This window comes from Neofelis nebulosa, chromosome 3 (genome assembly GCF_028018385.1).
Source record: "Neofelis nebulosa isolate mNeoNeb1 chromosome 3, mNeoNeb1.pri, whole genome shotgun sequence".
NCBI classification, from domain to species: domain Eukaryota; kingdom Metazoa; phylum Chordata; class Mammalia; order Carnivora; family Felidae; genus Neofelis; species Neofelis nebulosa.
This window is the reverse complement of record NC_080784.1, coordinates 98,314,550-98,329,448: the sequence shown is the minus strand read 5'-3', so window position 1 is coordinate 98,329,448 and position 14,899 is coordinate 98,314,550. Positions and strand designations below refer to the sequence as shown.

General features: G+C 36.6%; 1 long non-coding RNA gene across 1 annotated transcript in view; it reads right to left on the bottom strand.

Annotated features, from left to right (window-relative positions):
* Window positions 1-14,830, bottom strand: part of LOC131507092 (uncharacterized) — a 70,106-nt gene extending 55,276 nt beyond the window's left edge. The window contains exon 1 of the long non-coding RNA XR_009259323.1: window positions 14,738-14,830. This is a non-coding gene — a long non-coding RNA (uncharacterized LOC131507092). The remainder of the gene's footprint in view (window positions 1-14,737) is intronic.
* Window positions 14,831-14,899: the final 69 nt, after the last annotated feature.

The following is a 14,899-nucleotide window of genomic DNA, read 5'->3' as shown; positions in this document are numbered from 1 at the left end:
TGAGCCCTATGTCAGGCTCTGTGCTGACAGCTCAGAGCCTGGAGCCTGCATTAGATTCTGTGTCTCCCTCTCTCTCTGCCCCTTCCCCACTTATGCTCTGTCTCTCCCTCTCTCAAAAATAAATATTGAAAAAAATTTTTAAATGTAAATGAACTAAGGGCTCCAATCAAAAGACAAAGAGGAGGGAAGGGCAAAGATAGCAGAACAGCATGGAAGCTTTTTGTGTGTCTCACATCCATGAAATACAGCCAGACCAACACTAAACAATCCTACATACCTAGAAAACTGATTGGAGGATTAACACAACAATCTGCATAACCTGAACAACAGAATTCAGCAGGTACATGGCACGGAGAGCTGAATTGGGGGAGCAAGAGGCCGCAGCGGGCAGGGAGGTGCTTTTGTGGGTGGAGAGAGGACAGAGACTGGGGTTGGGGGGAGCATATGGGAAAAGCACCACTCCCTGAAAGCAGCTGGAGAGAAAGTGGAAAATTGGAAACAGCCGCAGGGACTAAACTAAAAAAGGGAGAAAGGAGAAAGGAGAGGGTTTAAATTCTATTAAGACTGTAAACAAGGGAGGGGCGCCTGGGTGGCTCAGTTGGTTAAGCGTCCGACTTCGGCTCAGGTCACGATCTCGCGGTATGTGAGTTCGAGCCCCGCATCGGGCTCTGTGCTGACTGCTCGGAGCCTGGAGCCCGTTTCGGATTCTGTGTCTCCCTCTCTCTCTGACCCTCCCCCGTTCATGCTCTGTCTCTCTCTATCTCAAAAATAAAATAAATGTTAAAAAAAAAAAAAAAAAATTTAAAAAAAAAAAAAAAAAAAAAAAAAGACTGTAAACAAGGGGAGCACAAAAGCTGCAACTCCACAGCTCGATACCTGGCAGTGCTCTGGTGGGAAGGGCAAATCCCCTGGAACTGAGTGGGGTCCGGGAGGTTCTCAGGCCACATGGGGAAAAGCTGTTCCACTGCTAGAAGGACATTTGGTAGAGACTGTTGAAGCCACCTGGTCCCACCAGACCCTGGAAGGCGGCCACATTCGCTGGTGCTGGGGCAACGTTGTTGAGGGTGAAGCCTGGTGCCAGATGTGTGTTGTGATTTTCCATAATCCCTGAAACGCTACTGCTACACTGTCTCGTGAACTTTTTTGGGGGCGGGCTGGCACCTGGCCGCAGTCTCGGGGCACCGACAACAGCAGGGTCCAGAGGGCGTTCTTGGGTGCAGTTGACATTTGGCCATTGCTCATTCAGCCACTGCTTGGTGAGACCCTCCCGCAGAGGGGCAGAACAGGTCAAAGCCACAGTCCTTTGGAAGTAAGGGGCCAGGGAAAACAGCCTCATCTGAGACAAAACATGGGAGAGAGATACTGCCTGGGGCCTGGTCACGGAGAGTGAAAAAGCAGGGAGTGGATGAGAGCTGAAGACAGAGGACTGGTGCGTGATTGCTGATCCAGGAGAACAGACAGGGTAGCTAGGTGGTGCGATTTTCACCCCATGCATGCACATATGCACCTACGAGCACTGCAACAATCCACCCCTGTAGGCTAGCAGTGCCATCTAGTGAAGATCAGAGCTGTTACACCAAGCCCCGCCCAACTTGGCCAACTTTGCTCTTCAAGAACACAAGCCTCACCGCCAGCTTAATTGATGGACTATAAAGAGCTACACAGACTGACCTCTAGGGGAAAAGGAGGCAATTTCAGCCCTACTTCAATCTGTTAGCAGGTTCATCTATTCAATTTTTTCTTTTTTTTTCTTTTTCCTTTTTCTCTTTTACAATTCTTTTCTTTTTCTTGAATACAGAAAAAGAAAAAAATTCACTTTTATTTACAATTTTTATTAAAAATATCTGTCTTCAAATTTTATTACTATATTTTTTACTTTTGTGTAAGTTTTTTCAAATTCTACTTTACTTCCATCATTTTATCTTAGTCTACTTCAGTGTACTCACCTTTTCAAATTTTCAAACAATTTCTTTTTTTTCCTTTTTCATTTCTTTTCTTCTTCTTGAATGCAGAAAGACAAAAACTTCATTTTTACTTCAATTTCTTTTAAAAATATTTTTATTTAATTTTTATTACTATATTTTTGCTTTTATGTAAATTTTTTCAAATTCTATCTTACTCCCATCATTTTATTTTAGTCCACTACAATGTATTCACTTTTTCAAATTTTCAAACGATTTCTTTTTTTTCTCTATTTTCTCATTTTTTTGTTTCATTTCTTTTTTCTTAAATACAGAAAACAAAAAAATTCATACTTATTTTTAATTTTTATTAAAAATATTTTTCTTTAATTTTTTCTACTATATTCTTTACTTTTGTGTATGTTTTTTCAAATTCTATTTTACTCCCATCATCTCATTTTAATCTACCTCAGTGTATGCATGCTTTCAAATTCTCAAACGATTTCCTTTTTTTTTCCTACCCACCGCCTTTTGTTTTTTTCTCTAATCTGTCTAATCTAAACTTTCAACACCCAGACCAAAACACACCTAGGATCTAGCATCATCTATTCGATTTTTGTGCGTGTGTGATTTTAATTTTAATTTTAATATTTTCTTAAATTAATTTTTTTAATTTCAATTTTTTTACCTCATTAATTCCTTTTCTCCCTTCAAAATGACAAAACAAAGGAATTCACCCCAAAAGAAAGAGCATGAAGAAACGACAGCCAGGGATTTAACCAACACAGATACAAGCAAGATGTCTGAACCAGAATTTAGAATCATGATAATAAGAATACTAGCTGCAGTCGAAAATAGATTAGAATCCCTTTCTAATAAGTAAAAGATAAAAGAAAACAAAAATCGCTTTCTAATAATAAATAATAATAATTAACAATAATAATCAATTATTTACTTAAATTAATAATTAAATAATGACTAATTATTAATTATATAATAAATTATATATAAATTATATATAAAAAATAAGGGGGTGGAGAACCATCTATCATGCTAATGGTCAACAAAAGAAAGCTGGAGTAGCCATACTTATATCAGATAATTTAGACTTTAAAATAAAGACTGTATCAAGAGATGCAGAAGGGCATTATATCATAATCAAGGGGTCTACAGACCAAGAAGACCTAACAATTGTAAACATTTATGCACCAAATGTGAGAGCACCACAAATATATCAATTAATCACAAACATAAAGAAACTCATCGATAGTACTACCAGAATAGTAGGAGACTTCAACACCCCACACCCAGCAATGGACAGATCATCTAATCAAAATATCAACAAGGAAACAATGGCTTTGAATGACACACTGGACCAGATGGACTTAACAGATATATTCAGAACATTTCATCCTATAGCAGCAGCATATACATTCTTCTCCTGTGCACATGAAACGTTCTCCAGAATAGACCATATACTGGGACACAAATCAGCCCTAAATAAGTACAAAAAGATTGAGATCATACCGTGCATATTTTCAGACACAATGCTCAAAATCAACCACAAGAAAAAATTTGGAAAGGTAACAAATACTTGGAGACTAAAGAACATCCTACTAAAAAATGAATGGTCTAGAGGAAATTAAAAAGTATATGGAAGTCAATGAAAATGATAACACCACAACCCAAAACCTCTGGGATGCAGCAAAGGCGGTCATAAGAGGAAAGTATATAGCAATCCAGGCCTTCCTAAAGAAGGAAGAAAGATCTCAGATACACAACCTAACCTTATGCCTTAAGGAGCTGGAAAAAGAACAGCAAATAAAACCCAACACCAGCAGAAGACAGGAAATAATAAAGATTAGAGCAGAAATTAATGCTATTGAAACCAAAAAAACAGTGGAACAGATCAATGAACCAGAAGCTGGTTCTTTGAAAGAATTAACAAAATTGATAAACCACTAGCCAGTTTGATCAAGAAGAAAAAGGAAAGGACCCAAATGAATAAAATCAAGAAGAAAGAGGAGAGATCATAACTAACACAACAGAAATAAAAACAATAATAAGAAAATATTATGATTAATTATATGCCAATAAAAAGGGCAATCTGGAGGAAATGGACAAATTCCTAGAAACATATACCTACCAAAACTGAAACAGGAAGAAATAGAAAATTTGAACAGACCCATAACCAGGAAGGAAATGAAATTCGTAATAAAAAATCTGCCAAAAAACAAGAGTCCAGGGCCAGATGGCTTTCCAGGGGAATTCTACCACACATTTAAGGAAGAGTGAACATCTATTCTCTTGAAACTGTTCCAAAAAATAGAAATGGAAGGAAAACTTCCAAACTCTTTCTATGAAGCCAGCATTACCTTGATTCCTAAACCAGACAGAGACCCCACTAAAAAGGAGAACTATAGACCAATTTCCCTGATGAACATGGATGCAAAAAGCCTCAACAAGATATTAGCCAACCAGATCCAACTATACATTAAAAAAATTATTCACCACAACCAAGTGGGATTTATACCTGGGATGCAGGGCTGGTTCAATATCCACAAAACAATTAACATGATTCATCACATCAATAAAAGAAAGGACAAGAACCATATGATCCTCTCAATAGATGCAGAGAAAGCATTTGACAAAATACGGCATCCTTTCTTGATAAAAACCCTCAAGAAAGTAGGGATAGAAGGATCGTACCTTGAGATCATAAAAGCCATATATGAATGACCCAACACTAATATCATCCTCAATGGGGAAAAACTGAGAGCTTTCCCCTAAGGTCAGGAACAAGACAGGGAGGTCCACTGTCGCCACTGTTATTCAACATAATATTGGAAGTCTTAGCCTCTGCAATCAGACAACACAAAGAAATAAAAGGCATCCAAAGCGGCCAGGAGGAAGTCAAACTTTCACTCTTTGCAGATGACATGATACTTTATATGGAAAACCCAAAAGATTCCACCAAAAAACTGCTAGAACTGATTCATGAATTCAGCAAAGTTTCAGGATATAAAATCAATGCACAGAAATCGGTTGCATTCCTATACACCAACAATGAAGCAACAGAAAAAGAAATCAAGGAATTGATCCCATTTACAGTTGCACAATAAACCATAAAATACCTAGGAATAAATCTAACCAAAGAGGTGAAAAATTATACACTGAAAACTATAGAAAGTTTATGAAAGAAATTGAAGAAGACACGAAAAAATGGAAGAAGATTCCATGCTCCTGGATAGGAAGAACAAATATTGTTAAAATGTTGATACTACCCAAAGCAATCTACATATTCAATGCAATCCCTATCAAAGTAACACCAGCTAGAACAAACAATCCTAAAATTTGTATGGAACTGGAAAAGACCCCGATTAACCAAAGCAATCTTGAAGAAGAAAACCAAAGCAGAAGACATCACAATCCCAGACTTCAAGGTATATTACAAAGCTGTAATCAAGACAGTATGGTACTAGCACAAGAAGAGACACTCAGATCAATGGAATAGAATAGAGAACCCAGAAATGGACCCACAAACGTATGGCCAACTAATCTTTGACAAAGCAGGAAAGAATATCCAATGGAATGAAGACAGTCTCTCCAGCAAATGGTGCTGGGAAAACTGGACAGCGACATGCAGAAGAATGAACCTGGACCACTTTTTTACACCATACACAAAAATAAAACGGATGAAAGCCCTCAATGTAAGACAGGAAGCCATCAAAATCCTCGAGGAGAAAGCAGGGAAAAACCTCTTTCATCTTGCCCGCAACAACTTCTTACTCAACACAACACGTCTCCACAAGCAAGGGAAACAAAAGCAAAAATGAACTATTGGGACCTCATCAAGATAAAAAGCTTCTGCACAGCAAAGGAAACAATCAGCAAAACTAAAAGGCAACCGATGGAATGGGAGAAGATATTTGCAAATGACTTATCCGATAAAGGGTTAGTATCCAAAATCTATAAAGAACTTCTCAAACTCAACATCCAAAAAACAAATAATCCAGGGAAGAAATGGGCAAAAGACATGAATAGAACTTCTCCAAAGAAGACATCCAGATGGCCAACCGACACATGAAAAAATGCTCCATCACTCATCATCAGGGAAATACAAATCAAAACCACAATGAGATACCACCTTACACCTGTCAGAATAGCTAACATTAACAACTCAGGCAACAACAGATGTTGGAGAGGATGTAAAGAAAGAGGTTCTCTTTTGCACTGAAGATGGGAATGCAAACTGGTGCAGCCACTCTGGAAAACAGTATGGAGGTTTCTCACAAATTTAAAAATAGAAGTACCCTATGACCCAGCAATTGCACTACTAGGTATCTATCCAAGGAACACAGATATGCTGTTTGGAAGGGGCACATGCACCCCAATGTTTATAGCAGCACTACCAACAATGGCCGAAGTATGGAAAGCGCCCAAATGTCCATCAATGGATGAATGGATAAAGAAGATGTATACATATACAATGGAGTATACTTGGCAATCAAAAAGAATGAAATCTTGCCATTTGCAACTACGTGGATGGAACTAGAGGGTATTATGCTACGTGAAATTAGTCAGAGAAAGACAAGAATCATATGATTTTACTCATATGAGGACTTTAAGAGACAGATGAACATAAGGGAAGGAAAACAAAAATAATATAAAAACAGGGAGTGGGGCAAAACAGAAGAGACTCATAAATATGGAGAACAAACAGGGTGGCTGGAGGGGTTGTGGGAGGGGGGAGAGGCTAAATGGGTAAGGGGCATTAAGGAATCCACTTCTGAAATCATTGTTTCACTATATGCTAATTTGAATGTAAATTTTAAAAAATAAAAAATAAAAAAATAAAATAAAATTTTAAAAAATGAAAAAGAAAAAAAAAGACAAAGAAAGGTAGAATGGACAAAAAAGGAAGACCAATCTATATTCTGTCTACAAGAGACTCACCTCTGTTTTTTTAATTTATTTTTATTTTCTTATTTTATTTATGAAAACACTAGAAACTATAGTTTATTTGTTAACAATTCGGTGTCTGTCCATGATGGAGACACAAGGGTATGGGATAAGCTTAAGATCAGGGGAGTGACTCTTTGTGTTGATTCTTATAGGAGATTGTGAGTTTTTTCCAATAACAGTTATTGATAACAGAGTCAACTGAGTGCATGTACAGTTACTGAAAATTCACTACACAGTTTAGTTATTAATTTACTTTTATATTTAAGTTGTATGCCATTGTGAAAAATCTTGAGAGAATTGAATATTACAGCGTATAGTATGTCTGCATTTCTGATTTTTCAACTTGCTGGTTAAACTGTCTACAAGTGTCTTTGCGCTTGTCTGTTCTTGGGGAAGAAAATGTCAAATTGAATATAATTAAGTTTATCAGCTTTTACAGAGAGTTATTTCCACTCTACCACATAAGGACTCTTTCTGTGTACTATATATAGGGTATAAAAGTGTAAGCAAACATGCAGAACTTTTGTCACTGAAGAATATTTTATGTTTTAAGTAATTAACACTGTATTTGAAAATAAAAAGTAACATCTTCAATACTGAAAATTTCTTAGCCATTACTTCTTTGAATATTCCCCCTTCCCATTTTCTCTGTCCTATAACTATTATTTATTTATTTACATCCAAGTTAGTTAGCATATAGCACAATAAATATTTCAGCAGATTCCAGTGATTCATCCCCTATGTATAACAACCAGTGCTCATCCCGTGTCTTCCTTAATGCCCTTTACCCATTTAGCTCATCCCCTCATCCTCCAGCAACCCTCAGTTTGTACTCTGTATTTAGAGTCTCTTATGTTTTGTCCCCCTCCTTTTTTTACATTATTTTTGCTTTCCTTCCCTTATGTTCATCTGTTTTGTATCTTAAATTCCACATATGAGTGAAGTCATATGATATTTGTCTTTCTCTGACTTATTTCACTTAGAATAATATAGTCTAGCTCCATCCACGTAGTTGCAAATGGCAAGATTTCATTCTTTTTGATTGCCAAGTACTATTCCAGTGTGTGTGTGTGTGTGTGTGTGTGTGTGTGTGTGTGTATCACTTCTTCTTTATGTTGAGCACTTTTTCATATGTCTGTTAGCCATCTGGATATCTTCTTTGGAGATGTGCCTATTCATGTCTTTTGCCCATTTCTTCACTGGATTATTTGTTTTTTGAGTGTTGAGTTTGATAAGTTGTTTATAGATTTTGGATACTGATGCTTTATCTGATATGTCATTTGCAACTATCTGCTCCTATTCCATCAGTTGCCTTGCTGTGCAAAAGCTTTTTATCTTGATGAGGTCCCAATAGTTCATTTTTGCTTTTGTTTCCCTTGCCTCCAAAGATGTGCTGAGTAAGAAGTTGCTGTGTCTGAGGTCAAAGAGGTTGTTGCCTACTTTCTTCTCTAAGATTTTGATGGCTTCCTGTCTTACTTTTAGGTCTTTAATCCATTTTCAGTTTGTTTTTTGTGTATGGTGTAAGAAAGTGGCCTGGGGTTCATTTTTCTGCATGTTGCTATCCAGTTTTCCCAGCACCATTTGCTAAAGAGACTGTCTTTTTACCATTGGATATTCTTTCCTGCTTTGTCAAAGATTAATTGGCCATATGTTTGTGGGTGTATTTCTGGGGTCTTTATTCTGTTCCATTATCTGAATGTCCATTTTTTTGAGACCCACCTTTAACCTAAAGATGCATACAGACTGGAAGTGAAGGGATGGAAAAACATTCACTATGAAAATGGAAGGCACACATAAGCCATGGTGACAATACTTATATCAGACAAAATAGACCTTAAAAAACGATGTAACAAGACACAAAAGAACATTATATAATGATAAAATGACCAACCCAATGAGAAGATATAGCAAATGTAAAAATCTATGCACCCAACACTAGAGCACATAAATACATAAAGCAAATATTAATGGCATAAAGAGAGAAATTGATGGTAATATAATAATAGTAAAGGAGTTTCTCAATCCATTTACATTACTATATAGATCATCCAGGCAGAAAATCAATCTGGAAACAATGTTTTTGAATTACACATTAGACCAGATAGACATAACAGACAACATTCCATCCAAAAAGAATAAACATTCTTTCCAAGTGCACATGGAACATTCTCCAGGATATATCACATATTAGGCCAGAAAACCAATCTCAATAAATTTATGAAGAGTGAAATCATATCATGCATCTTTTCCAACTACAACAGTATGAAACTGAAAATGAATCACAAGAAAAAAATGGAAAAAACACAAACACGTGCAGACTAAACAACATGATACTACACAATGAATGGGCCAATGAAGAAATCAAAGAACTAAAAAAAATGCGTAAACATAAAAATGATAACACAATGGTTCAAAATCTCTGGGAACATAGCTAAAGCAGTTCTAAGAAGGAATTCCACAGCAATACAAACCTAACTCAAGAAACAAGATAAAACTCAAAAAAACAATTTAACCTTACACCTTAAGAAGTAGAAAAAGAAGAACAAACAAAGCTCAAGATCTGTTGAAAAAAGGAAATAATAAAGACCAAAGCAGACATAAGTTACATAGACAAAAAAAAAAAAAAAAAAAAAAAAAAAGAGAGAGAGAGAGAGAGAGAGAGAGAGAAAATCAATGAAACCAAGAGCTAGATCTTTGAAAATATAAACAAAATTGGCAAACTCATTGCCAGACTCATCAAGATAAAAAGAGAGAAAGAATAAAAATAAATAAAATCAGAAATGGAGGGACACCTGAGTGTCTCAGTCAATTAAGCATCTGACTCTTGGTTTTGGCTCAGATCATGATCTCATGGTTTCATGAATTTGAGCCTTGCATTTGGGCTCCACGCTGAAGGTGTGGAGCCTGCCCTCTCTCTCTGCCCTTCCCCTACTCATGCTGTCTCTGTCTCAAAATAAATAAACTTTAAAAAACCAGAAATGGAGGCAAGAAGTTACAACTGATACCACAGGAATACAAAGAATTATAAGAGAATACCATGAAAAATAATGTCCCAACAAACTGAAAATCCTAGAAGAAATGGATAAATTCCTTAGAAACATACAATCTTCCAAAACTGAACCAGGCAGAAATACAAACTTTGAATAGACCAATTACAAGTAACAAAATTGAGGCAGTAATCAAAAAACTATCAAAAGATATAAGTCCAGGACCAGAAGGATTCACAAGTGAATTCTTCCAAATTTTAATACCTATTCTTCCAAATATTCAATACCTATTCTCCTCAAACCATTTCAAAATATGAGAGGAAGAATAGCTTCCAAATACATTTTCTGAGGCTAACATTACCCTGATACCAAAATCATACAAAACACTCCAAAAAAAGAAAACCACAGGCCAATAGCTCTGGTAAACATAGATGTTAAAAATCCTCTACAAAATATTACCAAGCCACATTCAACAATACATTAAAAGGATCATTCAAATATTCATGTAGGATTTATTCCTGTGCTGCAAGGATGGTTCAAAATTCACAAATCAATGTTATACGCATTAATAAAACAAAGGATTAAACAATCATGTTATCTCAATAGATGCACAAAAAGCATCTGAAAATATTAATTCTCAGCAAAGTGAGTTGTGAGGGAACATATCTCAACATAATAAAGGTCATATATGAAAAATCCAAGCTAACATCATACTCAGTGGTAAAAAACTGAAAGATATTCCTTTAAGATTAGGCACAAGACAAGGATGTCCATTCTCTTCTCTTTCATTCTCCATAGTACCAAAAGTCCTAGCCATAGCAATCAGACAAGGAAAAGAGGAGGCATCCATATTGGTAAGAAGAATTTAAACTGCTACTATTTGCAGATGACAGGATACTTTATGTAGAAAAACCTAAAGACTCTACCAAAAAAATCTATTAGAATAAGTGAATCCAGTGAACTTGCAGGATACAAAATTAATACCTAGAAATCAGCTGCATTTCTATATACTAAATAACAAAGTAGCAGAGAGAGAAATTAAGAAAAGTTCCATTTACAACTGCACCAAAAAGAATAAAGTACCTAGGAATAAACTTAATCAAGAAGGTGAAAGACTTATACTCTGAAAACTATAAAACACTGATGAACCAAATTGAAGACACCACAAATAAATGGAAAGATATTCCATGCTCATGGATTGGAAGAACTAATGTTCTTAAAATGTCCATATACCCAAAGCACTCTACAGAATCAATGCAATCCTTATTGAAATACCAATAGCATTTTTCACAGAATTACAACAAATAATACTAAAATTTGTATGGAGCCACCAATGACCCCAAATAGCCAAAGCAATCTTGAGAAAGAAGAAAAAAGCTAGAGGCATCAGAATTCTAGATCTCAAGAGAGATTACAAAGATGTCATAATGAAAACAACAGGGTACTGGAAAAAAAAAAAAAAGACACATACATCAATGAAATACAACAGAGAATCCAGAAATAAACCTACACTTATATGGTCAGTTGATCTATGACAAAGGAGGCGAGAATTTACATACAATGGTGAGAAGACAGAGTCTTCAATAAATGGTGCTGGGAAAACTGGACAGCCACATGCGAAAGAATGAAACTGGACAGTTTTCTTACACCATACACAGGAATAAACTCAAAACGGATTAAAGACCTAAATATGAGACCCAAAACCATAAAATTTCTAGAAGAAAACATAGGCAGTAATTTCTTTGACAGCAGCCATGGAAACATTTTTCTAGGTATGACTCTTGAGCCAGATGAAACAAAAGCAAAAATAAATATTGGGACTACACCAAATTAAAATGCATTTGCACAGCAAAGGAAACCATCAACAAAACAAAAAGGCACTTTACTGAATGGGAGAAGATATTTGCAAATGATATATCTGATAAGGGGTTAATATCCAAAATATATGAAGAACTCATACAGCGCGCACACACACACACACACACACACACAAATAATTCAATTAAAAATGGGCAGAGAACCTGCAGAGACATTTTTCTAAAACAGACATCCAGGGTGCCTTGGTGGTTCAGTCAGTTGAGCATCCGACTTTGGCTCAGGTCAGGTCATGATCTCACAGCTCATGAGTTCAAGCCCCATGTCAGGTCTGTGCTGACAGCTCAGAGCCTGGAGCCTGCTTTAGATTCTGTGTCTCCCTCCCTCTCTGCCCCTCCCCTGCTTGCTCTCTCTCTCAAAAATAAATATTAAAAAAAAATTTTTTTGAAGACATCTAGATGGCCACAAACACATGAAAAGAGGCCAACATCATTAAACAGGGAAATGTAAATCAAAACTATAATGAGATACCACCTGCACCTGTCAGAACAGCTGGAACCAAAAAGAACAGAAATAACAAATGTTGATGAGGATGTGGAGAAATAGGAGCCCTGGCATTCTGTTGTGTGTGTTGGTGGGAATGTAAATTGTTATAGTCACTGTAGAAAACAGTATGGAGTTTCCTCAAAAAATTAAAAATAGAAATAGTACATGATCCAGTAATTCCACTATTGGGTATTCACCTAAAGAAAACAAAACACTAGTATGCACCCCTATGTCTACTGCAGCATTATTTACAATACCCAAGATATGAAAGCAACCCAGTGTCCACAGATAGATGAATGGGTAAAGAATACACACACACACACACACACACACACACATATACACACACAGGAATATTACGTAGCGATGAAAAAGGATGAGATCTTGCCATTTGCAATAACGTGGATAGACACATGAAGTATGAAGTGAAATCAGAAAAGACAAATACCATATGATTTCACTTATATGTGGCATCTAAAAAGCAAAATGAATAAACGAGCCAAAAGCAGAATCAGACATATAAATATAGAGAACTGATGGTTGCTAGAAGGGAGGAGTGTGGGGGGATGTGTAAAATGGGTAAAGGGGAATGGAAGATATAGGCTTCCAATTATGGGCTGAATAAGTCACAGAATAAAAGGCACAGAACAGGGAATATGTCCATAATATTATAATAGCATTGTATGGTGACAGAAAGTAGCCACACTTCTGGTGGTACACAGCATAATGCATAGAGCTGTTGAATCACTGTACACCTGATACTAAAGTAATATTGTGTGAATTATACTCAAACAAAAAATAAACAAAATTTAAAACCAAAAATTCTAGGGGCGCCTGGGTGGCTCAGTCGGTTAGGCGGCCGACTTCGGCTCAGGTCATGATCTCCCGGTCCGTGAGCTCAAGCCCCGCGTCAGGCTCTGTGCTGACAGCTCAGAGCTTGGAGCCTGTTTCAGATTCTGTGTCTCCCTCTCTCTGACCCTCCCCGTTCATGCTCTGTCTCTCCCTGTCTCAAAAAATAAATAAACGTTAAAAAAAAAATTTTAAACCAAAAACTCTAAAATTTATGTGGAGAGGCAAAAAATCCAGAATAGCCAACATTGTGTGTGTATGTATATATATACATACATATGCATAACGGAATGTTATTCGGCCATAAAAAGAATGAAATCTTGCCATTTGCAATGACATGGATGGAGCTAGAGAGTAATAAGGCTAGGCCAAATAAATCAGTCATAGAAAGCTATACCATATGATTTCACTCGTGTGTGGAATTTTTTTTTAAGTTTATTTATTTTGAGAGAAAGAGGGAGGAGCAGAGAGAGAGAATCCCAAGCAGGCTCTCTCCATTGCCAGCATGGAGCCTGATGTGGGGCTCAAACCCACAAACGATGAGATCATGACCTTAGCCAAAATCAAGAGTCAGATGCTTAACCAACTAAGCCACTCAGGTGCCCCTCATGTGTGAAATTTAAGAAACAAAACATATGGTCAAAGGAAAAAAAGACACACAAACCAAGAAACAGACTCTTAGCTATAAAGAACAAACCAATGGTTACCAAAGGGGAAGTGTGGCGGTGGGGGGGTGGGGGGGGGTTGTTGGATAGTTGATATTGGTGATGTGGATTAAGGAGTGCACTTGTCATGATGAGAACTGGGTGATGTATGTATTGTTGAATCACTATATTGTACATCTGAAACTAATATGACACTGTATGTTAACTATACTCGCATTAAAAGAAACAAAAAACAAAAGAAAAACTGCCTTTTTAAAAAAGTCAATATAATACCTGATATTAATGGAATAAAGGATTAACATCCTGCCCCCCCCTCAAAAAAAAAAAAAAAACACACAAAAAAAAACCCAGTATGGATAGTCAATTATATGAATTTCTAAAAATTCAACGGCAAAGCAAGGCTACTTGGAAGACTGGACTCTGAAACCAACTGTTCAAGCATTAGAACATATAACCTTTAAGGAAGGATTCCAGAAATGAAGGGAAAAGTTGACTTTTTTCTAAATAGTATTTTAGTTTGCAAGTAGACAAACAAGTAAACTTAATATATCCATTAATGTAAAAGAAAACAGTTTTCCATTTATAAACAGAAGATCTATGTTTGTGTAGTAGTTCATTATAAATCCTTAATGAATACCACAATCTTTTCATCTGCAAAAAGTGGATCATTCCAATCTTATAAAGGTCTCTTTTGATCGATAAAGTGTGTGAGATCTCTTAAATGTTAAGTGGCTATACAAATGACATTAAAATTCATAGCAATATGCCAAAAATAACAGAGTTCAATTTCTTAAAGTACCGCACACATTCATTACAGTAACCGATGGAATAAACAGAGGTGTAAATGGTGTTTAAGTTAGGTAATATTTTTTTTTCCTATGCTCTTCTGTCAAGTTTAAACGTTTGAACTCTTAAAATCCTTTACAGAAATGGAACTAGTTTTCCAGACCGTGAATTGAGTAGCCTACCAGCTGTAAGTCACCTCTTTCAGTCTAGTTCGTTTACTCACAGCGAACCCCGTCTTCTGAAAGCTTGACTGCCGACATTTCCCAGTATTGCCACAAGACGCCCGAGCACTTCCGGTCCTAGGCCCTAATAAAACTTCAGCAAGCCGTGAAGCAGAGCCTGTTACGCATGCGCACCGGGCGCAGCCTCTCCACTGCGGCCGGTC